The sequence below is a fragment of the Astatotilapia calliptera genome, chromosome 7 (genome assembly GCF_964374335.1).
Source record: "Astatotilapia calliptera chromosome 7, fAstCal68.1, whole genome shotgun sequence".
Taxonomy (NCBI): Eukaryota; Metazoa; Chordata; class Actinopteri; order Cichliformes; family Cichlidae; genus Astatotilapia; species Astatotilapia calliptera.
In genome coordinates, this window is record NC_137428.1 from 52,856,128 (window position 1) to 52,868,240 (window position 12,113).

Genomic DNA, 12,113 nt, shown 5'->3' on the forward strand with positions numbered 1-12,113 from the left:
GCTGATCCCACATTTGTTATTGGAATAAGACTGCTCAAATCCAGTGTTCAGCATGCAATAAAATTATAGTTTTCCAAATGTTTGCTCTTTCTTTGGATGAACATGAAGTTGTGCAACTAGCCAATTGCTCCTACAGTGGGGCAAAAAAGTATTTAGTCAGCTACCGATTGTGCAAGTTCCCCCACCTAAAATGATGACAGAGGTCAGTAGGGATGGGTTCTGACATAAACGGTAGTAACCAGACCGAAAAGCAGCGCACATTTTGGTGCTTTATTTCGGTGCTTTTTTTTCCTGAGCTGTGATACACTTCTAGCCAATCATTTTACGTTTCCGAGGATAGTAGGCGGGGCCAGGTACGTACGTTCTTTTATGCAGAGCTACAGATTAAAAATGCCCAAGGCAAAGCGGTCAAAAGTCTGGCTGTACTTCACAGCAAAATATGCAAACTCAGCAGCCTGCAACAAGTGCTTTAAGCTGATACTGTGATACTGTCAAAGGAGGTAACACCTCGAATCCGAGGAAACACCTGGCGACGCATAGCGTTTTTTATTTTAAAAGCCGAGAAATGCGCCGTATTTGATGGCAGCAGCAGCCGTTCTTCTCTGCGTGAGTAGCTTAATGTTGTTTGTGTGTAATTTACGTTGAGTAGGCTAACCACGTTATTACATTAATGCATGTAAGGTAAACTAGCAAACATCATCATAGCTACATGCGGCTGTCTTCTTGTTTGATGGCAGATACTCCCTTCACCCTGGCCAAAAAGGCTAAAATGACCAAAGAAAAAGAGGGAAACAGCTAAACATGAGAGGTTTTTGGACAAAGTTTGTATTTTTTCCATTGTTTAAGCACTGCTTCCAGCTAAGAGTGATACCATATATGCCCCATAGCTGCAGAAAAGGCTAACATTGTTATCTTTTTACAAAAAACCAGCTGAATATGAGAGGTTTTTGGACCAATTTTGTGTTCTCCATTCTTTAAGCACCGGTTTGAGCACCGTTTGAGCACCGGCACCGTTTCAACAGTACCGATTTGGCACCGGTATCAGATAAAACCTAAACGATACCCATCCCTAGAGGTCAGTAATTTGCACCAGAGGTACACTTCAACTGTGAGAGACAGAATGTGAAAAAAAAAAATCCATGAATCCACATGGTAGGATTTGTAAAGAATTTATTCGTAAATCAGGGTGGAAAATAAGTATTTGGTCAATAACAAAAATACAACTCAATACTTTGTAACATAACCTTTGTTGGCAATAACAGAGGTCAAACATTTACTATAGGTCTTTACCAGGTTTGCACACACAGTAGCTGGTATTTTGGCCCATTCCTCCATGCAGATCTTCTCGAGAGCAGTGATGTTTTGGGGCTGTCGCCGAGCAACACGGACTTTCAACTCCCGCCACAGATTTTCTATGGGGTTGAGGTCTGGAGACTGGCTAGGCCACTCCAGGACTTTCACATGCGTCTTACGGAGCCACTCCTTTGTTGCCCGGGCGGTGTGTTTTGGAACACACTCATGTTGGAAGACCCAGCCTCATTTCATCTTCAAAGTTCTCACTGATGGAAGGAGGTTTTGGCTCAAAATCTCACGATACATGGCCCCATTCATTCTGTCCTTAACACGGATCAGTCGTCCTGTCCCCTTGGCAGAAAAACAGCCCCATAGCATGATGTTTCCACCCCCATGCTTCACAGTAGGTATGGTGTTCTTGGGATGCAACTCAGTATTCTTCTTCCTCCAAACACGACGAGTTGAGTTAATACCAAAAAGTTCTACTTTGGTTTCATCTGACCACATGACATTCTCCCAATCCTCTGCTGTATCATCCATGTGCTCTCTGGCAAACTTCAGACGGGCCTGGACATGCACTGGCTTCAGCAGCGGAACACGTCTGGCACTGCGGGATTTGATTCCCTGCCGTTGTAGTGTGTTACTGATGGTGACCTTTGTTACTTTGGTCCCAGCTCTCTGCAGGTCATTCACCAGGTCCCCCCGTGTGGTTCTGGGATCTTTGCTCACCGTTCTCATGATCATTTTGACCCCACGGGATGAGATCTTGCGTGGAGCCCCAGATCGAGGGAGATTATCAGTGGTCTTGTATGTCTTCCATTTTCTGATGATTGCTCCCACAGTTGATTTTTTCACACCAAGCTGCTTGCCTATTGTAGATTCACTCTTCCCAGTCTGGTGCAGGTCTACAATACTTTTCCTGGTGTCCTTCGAAAGCTCTTTGGTCTTGGCCATGGCGGCGTTTGGAGTCTGACTGTTTGAGGCTGTGGACAGGTGTCTTTTATACAGATGATGAGTTCAAACAGGTGCCATTCATACAGGTAACGAGTGGGGGACAGAAAAGCTTCTTACAGAAGACGTTACAGGTCTGTGAGAGCCAGAGATTTTCCTTGTTTAAGGTGACCAAATACTTATTTTCCACCCTGATTTACGAATAAATTCTTTACAAATCCTACCATGTGAATTCATGGATTTTTTTTTCACATTCTGTCTCTCACAGTTGAAGTGTACCTCTGGTGCAAATTACTGACCTCTGTCATCATTTTAAGTGGGGGAACTTGCACAATCGGTGGCTGACTAAATACTTTTTTGCCCCACTGTAGGTGCCCTCCTACTGCTAGTAGTGCAAGCAGCAACACTTAGTCGGTCGCTGGGCCGTGCTGATTTAGAAAACATCATACCAATTTTTTTGTGAGACTGCAGCTGAAAGTCATGCACCCTGTACTGAAAATAGAAAATAAAATCAGTTTAGTCTTGAGCCAAAAAGACTGCAACTATCTTTAGGAAGCTCTAACCCATGACAAATAGGCATTCCTGTCTTTCACAATAGAAACAGAACAAGAGCCAGCACTGGGAGATTACATCACACTTTTTAACTTAAGGTCAAACAACTCTATTTTCTAGCCTTAGAAACAATCATACAATACATTATAAGGCAGTTCAAAGAAAGCTTAACCCGGCTAGCTTTACTTTCATTCTTGGTCATATAAGGTTATACTAAAGAGGGCCACTTCACTCTCATCGCTGTATTTTTGTTTCAAGATTTTCAGATCTGCAGAGGAGCCCACCAACAGTAAGCAGCAGAGGTGGGACCAAGTCATTGTTTTGCAAGTCTCAAGTAAGTCTCAAGTCTTTATCCTCAAGTCTCAAGTCAAGTCTCAAGTAATGTCAGGCAAGTCAGAGTCGAGTCTCAAGTCACTGGTGTAAAAGTCCGAGTCAAGTCACAAGTCTGAAACTTTGAATTTCAAGTCCTTTCGAGTCTTTAAAAAAAAAACAACGAAAAAATAATGTTGCAGTTATGCTAAATGTAAATATTAGACCATGTAATTTTAAAATCTGTGTTTTTCTCAACACATGACAAAATAGTGAACTTAGAAAATATACACAAATTGTGAAATTGCACCTCTTTAAAATGCAGCTCAATTAAACCTAGCTCCAAGAATAATTTTCACCGACAGTTCTGAGATAAGCTGCATGTTATTCTTGGATGCGGTTGTAGGACCAGCTTTAAAATCGCATGACAAAAATATCATACACATTAAAAAAAACTGTATCACCAACGTAGCCTGGAAAACATTTGCTAGTTAGATGAAGTCAGCTATCTCATCTTAGCATATTTATATGCATATTTATAATCATACGGTTCTTGGAGTGAGTGCATACACTCATGAAGTTTAGTAACTTCCGGTCACTGCAACAAGCCCAGGTACAGTTTACCGACGGATGGGTACAGGACCTTGAAATGCACCGTGTAGAACGAAAGACCATCGTACGTATCATAAGTTTACCAGTCTCACAAATTGTCGTCATAAATACACATTCCTTAACCGTTTATTAATAGGACCTTTGAGCTCAACGGTAATTAATTAGTAGTGGAAATAATTTCTGGTAGCATCACAGAAATGTAGCAGTGACAATAATACTGTATGCTGTAATCGTACTGGGCAATTAGTGATACAAAAAACCTGTTTTATCCTGTGAATAAAAGTATATGTTTTTGTCAATGTACCATAATAACAGAAGCGAAACGCAATATTGTGTCAGGACAATTTACTATTTATGCACAATAAACAAAGGAGCATAGCGCGACAATTTCTGTTCAGCGCCAGACTTGCTTGTAACCTATATCACCAATTATGTTATGAAAATGACGTATTAAGTACTAAAAGACACTGACCTTCGTGTAAATGCTTGGAGCAGACTAACCTGTGAGCTGGAGGGTTCTGGGACGTTATATTTGGTCTTTGAATGGCTGCAATCCAGTCGCCTTTGTCACTTCGGAAACATGGCTCGAACAATTTCTCTTCAACGACGTAATCCGATAACAACCGATCTCTTTACCCGTCGGCTTCCCGTGGCTGTCATGCGACCGGCTATTGCAGTTAATAATACAACAGCTTCTTGACATTTTTGTGTTTCTTTTTATCGCTGTATAACTAATTTTAATTGAAAGCCTGCGTGCGCTAGTACCGCTTGCCACGAGTTCCCAGAATCCTTTGCGGTTCTACCCGTGAATGACGTCACATTTTCAATCTCTATATAATATGCATGTTAGATTTTATATTTGGGGTAAAATATCAAGTCTTTTCAAGTAAACCGGTTCAAGTCCAATTCAAGTCCCAAGTCATTGGTGTAAAAGTCCAAGTCAAGTCACAAGTCTTAGAACATTTTTTCAAGTCAAGTCTAAAGTCATAAAATTAATGACTCGAGTCTGACTCGAGTCCAAGTCATGTGACTCGAGTCCACACCTCTGGTAAGCAGTGCATCATAATGGGACATAAGCATGTCACAGTTTAGTTTGTACTATGACCGGTACCATACACAGTCATTTAGACTTACAAACAAAATGAGCCAAAAGCGTCCCTTTCCCTGAAACACCCAAATCTGTTGAGTTTCCCAGGAAAAGGATGGCACTCTTTTAGACTTTACCCTTGTGGGAAACTGAACAGAGATTTATTGGCACCGAAAAACTGACACCCCCGTTTTGATGCTGGACTGAACCACCACTTACAACCACTGGCACTTTATATAATTACTGTATAATTTATCCATATCTTACTGATCTTGATTGCACTACTGTAAATGCTGTATAGACAATCATACTGTACAATACAATAATTATAGTTTTACAACTGTTTATTAATACTTGCAATTGTATATCTATAATCTGCTATAGCTTTTCATATTTATAACCATACGTATAACCTGTTCATAGCCTGTATATAGCTTGTACATTCACTTCAGTTATAGCCTGTACATACTTATTCATAACATACCTTCATACCGTGTACATTGTATCATATCTCTAATAGATCTATATTCTGTAATATATCTATATTATTGCTAATGTACTTTCAGGATGGATGCAAACTGCATTTCATTGCCATGTACTTGTGACGTGTGCAATGACAATAAAGTTGAATTCTATTCTATTCTATTCTATTCTATTCTATTCTATTCTATTCTATTCTATTCTATGCTTTTCTAATAGATTGCTTAATATATACATATAATCGACGGTGCTCTATAGAGACCAGAATTAAACAAGGACTTTCTCTAAAATCTGGAAGAACAAGCTAAAATTCAGCATTGGAGAAAAAAAGCTAAAATGAACATTATGTTCTCTTAATAACACATGCAAGTGCAGTTATTAGCAAATGTACTTCAAACAGCATAAAACACGTTTTTGTTGGGGACTATTTTCTGTCAGCACCAATGCACAATGATTATATTGTATACTACACATTAGCAATCAAGCAAAAGGCCTTGTATTTGTTTGCAACTACAGTACATTGTAGTGTTTTGCAAACCATGTGCTATACAAAGAAATAAATGATGGATATTTGGTCAGATCAATGAGTCATTCGGTCAGATGCAGCATGAAAGGGAGTGCAGGGGAGAAGGTGGGTTGCAAAGCAGACTGGAGATTCTCAGAAACTGTGGCCTGTCTAAAGAAGTGCCCTTTATTAGGATTCACCTATTGGATGCACATCAGGGTATGAGTTGGGCTATCAGCTGATGTACGCTGACAATGACCAAAGCTTATTTGCCAGGATTGTGAATGAGGATGACTTTCTTTTCTGTGTGAACTAACTGTTAGACTCACTTGTCACTTGTTCACTGACTTAATCCTTCTCAGGGTCACAAGTGACAACCTGTTCATCACTCTCTCACAGCCTCATGGGATGAGAAGAGGTCTGAGCATCATAAAAGGTGGTCTGAATTATGGATTCTATGGAGCATCACGCAAGGACTGACTGAGCTGAACAACTCAGAGATGTCTGAATGGTGAAGCAGGAATGTTTGGATGGGCTAACGCAAACATTGCCTCACTGGTCTGCTGATGCCAGTGAAGATCTCTATTTATAAAGGTTCAAATCTCTTGAGAGTTTTTAGACTTTATAATGTTTAAACTTTCTAATGTGATTGCCTTTCTTCCCAGCTTTTGTCTACACTGAGAGACATGCACTTAACAGCACAGACATTATTTCGTTTCTTTTCTTTTCCAAATATTTATTTATAAGTGACTTATGTATGTATGTATATATATGTATATATTGTACTATTCTTAGTTAGCGTATTGTCTGTCTTGTCTTAATGTTGGTTTAAAATGGAGCACTGTAACAAAAAATAATTTCCCCCAGGGATCAATAAAGTATTCTGATTCTGATTCTGATTCTCCGAGTTCCCCATAACAGACAGATGATTTGTATAGTTCAGATTACCTCTAGGAATAACTTTTTCTATATTTTGTTATATATATTTTGGTTGAAGGCCCAAAAATATGTGGAAGCACTGATCACACTGGCACTTTGATTTAGATATATTTCTCCCGCTACTTGAGCACACTGCTTTCATGCAGCAAAAGAATCACAAAAAACACACTGTTCATGAATATTTAGCCTTATATGACTGGCTTGCATTAAGTCAGATGTAAAAAAATCAAACTCTGACATTTACAGCTAAACAAAACTGTGACTTCTGAGGGAATGCGTTTACTCCAATGAAACCAAAGACAGTCAGAATATGCAGGTACTTAGCCTAACTTAGCATAAAGACTGTAAAGCAAGCCTGGTTACACCTAAACAAAAAAATCCCTTCTCATCACCTGTACACATCACTAACTATATATTTATATGTCACTATTCATCTGTTCAGTGCGCATGTCATATCTGTCTACACTGCTATTATTTATCCCAAAATGTCAACGGCGTCAAACCATGTATATTTGTCTATAAATTAAACAGAAATGTCTATTAAACATTTACAGGTGTTGGTAGCTAACCGATTTTTTTACAACTTACAACAGCTCCTACCTTTCCCAGCCTTCATCTCAAGCTAAGCTAATCATAATTTGGGTTTTTTCTTTTTCACAAAAAAGTCCCCCCAAATCATTATTAGGTACTCTATTGCTTTAAATGATGACAGCACAATCTTCTGCTACCCTGCAGCACTGTGCCATGCTGCTACCTTACTAGTTCTAATATATAAAACCCAAACCAATAGTGGGAATTCAACCTGATAACTGGAGAGCTTTCTGAAGCAGCAATGAATGGCAAAACTTCACCTTTAAAGGAAGCCAAACAACCAGCTGCAGATCATGAGGAAGCACATTTTGCAAACATGGCATAAAGTCTACATCACAATAATATTCAGTCAGTGCTAATGTACTAAGTACATTAAAAGAAAGCCTGCAGGTCTCTGGCATATTCAGATAGATGTGACTGAACACATGTACCTATAAAATTTTAAGTAATAAAAACAGTCCTGGAAAAACACAATAGTAACCCATGCCAGTGTCCCTTATCCAAAGCGGTTAATTCACAGTAAGCCCACGTTTGACTTCTTCGTTTCTGAAAGCCAACTTGGATTTAGCCCGAGAATCCCTCAAGTAGTCCATCGAAGCTCGTAATAAGTCTTATAAGCCTTTCACTAAAAGCCCCGTAATTACATCAGCTAAATGCTTCTCCTTTGGCTCTCCAGTTTTGTGTAAACACCATGTGCTGTTTGTATATTGTCGGCCTTTGTGATTACTGCCTTACTGATGGTGTCTTTACAGAGTGTCTCCAAATGTATCAGTCAGACATCAAAAAGAGCCTGAGACAGAGACTCTGTTCTGTTTAACACTGTTCCTAATGTGTGATTAACATTTGGTTTGGCATGTAAGAGAAAACTTCACATCTTCAATCAGGAAATGTTCACCACAGACAGGCGCACAGCTGGATACTAGTAACTGCACAGCTCTGTCTCTATTGCAATGAGTCCAGCAATAACTGTGGATGCAAGAAAAAAAGGAAAATAAACTTTTCCAGCATACTACTCTTCTAAATTATGATCATTTTAGAGAAACATGCCAGCAGACTTTATAGCTACATGTCAGTTACTGCTGAGATTGTTGACTCTGAGGGTGACAGATACTGTAAAGTAGCCGTTTCCCATTGTTTCCAGTCTTTGTGTTTTAGGTGGGCCTACAGTCACGAGGTCAGAATAACTATACATGAATATTTCTTTAATCGATTCCTTTGACTTGTATTCTGTCTGACTGGCTAATTGTAAGGTTGGTAACTGACATCATATGACTGTTTAATACCTGCCCAAAACTGCATCAGCTAAATATCTACAGCACATATAGGATGCGCTGCAGAAACTAAATCAAAAAAGACAGACAAGTTTCTCACTGAAGGATAAAAAAAAGTACTTCAACACATTTATATGTAGATAAACAGCTGCCAGAGAGGCGTTTGCAATCAATCAAGAAGCCACAGCTGCTTACTCCACATGACCAAACATGGTCACATTCAAAAAAGTCCATCACCAGGATACAAATCACACACAGTTTACAAGCAACAACATACTGTACTGGTGACCTTTTCTGTTGCTCATTAAAATATTTGTAAAAAGAGCCGAAAAGGAGTCTGTGCTGTTTTGTGGCTGTTGATGTGAAGATTTGCAACTATCTTGTCAGCTTTGCTCAAAGCGACAGGGGCCTTTAGTAAATTCGAGCCCTTCGGCTCTTGACTCTGCAGCACCGATTGGTTTTATTAAACAAATGGTTTATAATAGCTTATAATCAGCTGATGGAAATTGTTGTTTGATTGCTGATAAAACATTGCAAAGTGGGAGCGATCATTAACTGGAATGAAATATGTGTGGTGACACAATTCAATAAATAATCCTAATTCAAAGCCAAGTTATCGCTTCATCCTCAGCCGGGCACTCAATGGAAATAGATGCAGCTACGTGCACTCCCTGCTCCACATCCCATCAGCTCAGATGGCGTACTTGGCCTCCTTTTAAGGAAGTACACAGGCAGTGTTAGTTGTAATGTCCCTGCCATGGACAGAGATCGTGGTTTACTCAAGAAAATACCTGCTGCTAAACAAAGTGGTAACCCAGGAATAACTTATTTCCATTGTGATCACCGTGAATAAGCTTTCCAAAAATAGTGCTGGGAGGCAAAACCCAAACTGGAAGGGTGATTATTAAAAAAGACCATGAGAAAAAGCAGGACCCTTGAAATGATTCCTAACTCCAAATCATTCTTCTCTTGGTGTTGGGAATGCTATTTCTCCTGTATGGCAGACTGATCGCTGACAAATGACTTCATTAACATTAGTGCCACTAATGTTCACCCTTTAACCTCTTGTAATTTGCTCATGTGGAAAACCATTTCCTCTCCCATTTAGAGTGCCCCACCTGTACAACCAGAGACCATGCAGTGTGCTTTTCTTTCAAATCGCTCCACTGCTGAGGCACAAAGACCCGTTTGTGCTCACATTAAAACACCAGCAGCTGAATTTTTCCCGTATCACTTTCTCAGTTGGCAAACTTGATTCACAACTTTTTAAATGGCTGATTTTCAACTCAAACTGCAGCAGCTCCCATGTGTTCACGCTCAAAAGACATTTTGTATTTCCATCTGTATCCAGACACAGTTGGCACCATGCAGACAATAGCGTTTGTACTGTACTAATTAAAAAGGGGGAAAAAGTCATACACAACTAAACATTAAACATAAATATCTGAATTGCTCTACTTTCTGAGAATGTGTTCTCTTGTACTTGTGCATACTGGATATGAAAGACTGGAAGTCCAATGCGTTAACAATATCTTTTACATTTTGTGCATACACAGCTGTTTTCACTTTCAGGATACAAAGTCATCCCGATTTCTGTAATCAAGATGGGTGAGGGAGAATGCTCTTCAAATCCAAACACATTTCCAGTCCCAGACTAGATCAGCCTCCGGTCACAAACTCGCACGCTGCAACCGAGTGTGGTCCAGCCTTTATCTGCAATACCATCTAAGGAATAGGAGGCCGACTTGGCATGTCCACTACACCAAACAATGTGTCCACAGCCAGACGTCCGCTTAATATATGAGCAACAGAAAACTAAAACTGAATTATGGCTTCGACTTCTGTCGTTCTGTTGCACAGAAAGATGCAAGTATCTAAGCTTCATGAAAGGAGGGAGGAAAAACAAGAATATGGGCAGCTGAAACCACTTATTTGCAGAAGTCCCCGCCAGCAAATTGTACATGATTAAGCTCACAATTACTTCATGAAAAGGGATTGTGAGACTTGTTTTGTTTCTGTCACTCCTTGTTAGAGTTCTTTTTCTATGCAGCTTGGATCCAGTAGAATCAATTTTCTTTATAACAATGAAATTTCCTTTCTAGTATTAAAGATAAAAATATAAACACAGTGTAAAAAGATATTTCACATCAACTTCAGTTTTCATGATACCTCTTTCCCACTTTTGTCTCTGCTTGAGGATGTTAAAAACTTGTATTGAGGGAATACAATTAAGTTCTCCTAATATCTCTGTGTGGAATGTCTCCCATAGAGATCTAAACATTTAGTTTCTTTAACAATGAATGTCGTGCACTTATATTTATGTTCTATTTCTTCAGTTTCATCTCTTTTCAAGCAATCTAGAATGAGGATGGCATGCTCAGATGTAATAATTAGTACTACAGAAGAAGTACAAAAGTGAGGCATCCATATAAAATATAACCTAAAAAATCTTTTCAAGAGTCTTCTTTGGGGTGTTTCAAAATCTGAACCAGCCCGTCTTTTTGTCCTCACATCAAATGATACATGAAACCACTGCAAATTCAACAGTCATTAGCAGCTGTAAATATGTACTTCACTCCGATTATACAGTTTTTTCCACACAAGTCAGTCTAAATACAAAACACAACATCCCTATATGCCTGCCCTAATGACCTTGTGAAGCGACATCACACATTATGATTAAACTTACCAGGCCTGCAGACCAAAGCGGCTGGAAATCAGCAGGCACAGAGCGACCAGGGGTTTATAAGCAGAGCATGCAATGTGCAGCTCCGCCTGCTCAAGCTGCAAACTCACTGAGTTTCACAGGGTTGACATGAGTATGCACACAGGTTAACTTTAGGGATGTCTTTAAATTGCAGTGCAACTGATTCCTCTGGTTGATAAAGGTTAAAAATATTAAACATAGATTCAATTTTCTAACTTGAGCTTTCTTTTCTATGCAGTTTAGCAGTGCTGCATTATTGTGTGTAAAAAGCTTTCTGACTGAAGTGCAGTATTTGGCTTCTAGATGTATTGGGTTAAATGACAGATGTACTTAATGAGCCTATCTGATTGTTAAAGGATAGATATAAACACGGTGGTCCATACATTAGCATATCAGTTAAATACATGTATTGCTCCTGCCACATAAGTTGGAATAAAAACAATCACATTGATCATTTCATTTAGGAACATTTCCATCCAATTAGAGGGTTTCTCCCGGTCTCAGCCTCAGTGGTTTGGCCAAATTACAGAAAGGGTTGAGAAATGAAGAACCACTCTTCTGAGTCCATGTGCGGTAGCCAAACAGACTCAGTCGTTTATTGATTCCAGCGGGCTCGAGGCGACCGGAATCCAAATTGCGAGGATGTCTGCACTTCCAAAACAAGCATTATTGTTTATTTTCCCGATTTGGTTCAGTTGCTCCATCACATAATTTATAGTTGACTGTATATCAGGGCAACATCTGGAACACCCTTCTCTTCAATAATAAAGAGCAATCAGATAAAAACAAAGCTGAAAATGAAACATAACACAGAAA

At 39.4% G+C, this 12,113-nt stretch overlaps 1 protein-coding gene across 1 annotated transcript in view; it reads right to left on the reverse strand.

The window, feature by feature from the left end:
* Nucleotides 1-11,308, reverse strand: part of LOC113024954 (uncharacterized) — a 33,039-nt gene extending 21,731 nt beyond the window's left edge. Inside the window, exon 1 of the mRNA XM_080303826.1 lies at nucleotides 11,280-11,308. The gene's annotated coding sequence lies outside the window, so the exon portion shown is untranslated. The remainder of the gene's footprint in view (nucleotides 1-11,279) is intronic.
* Between the last annotated feature and the right edge of the window lie 805 nt (nucleotides 11,309-12,113).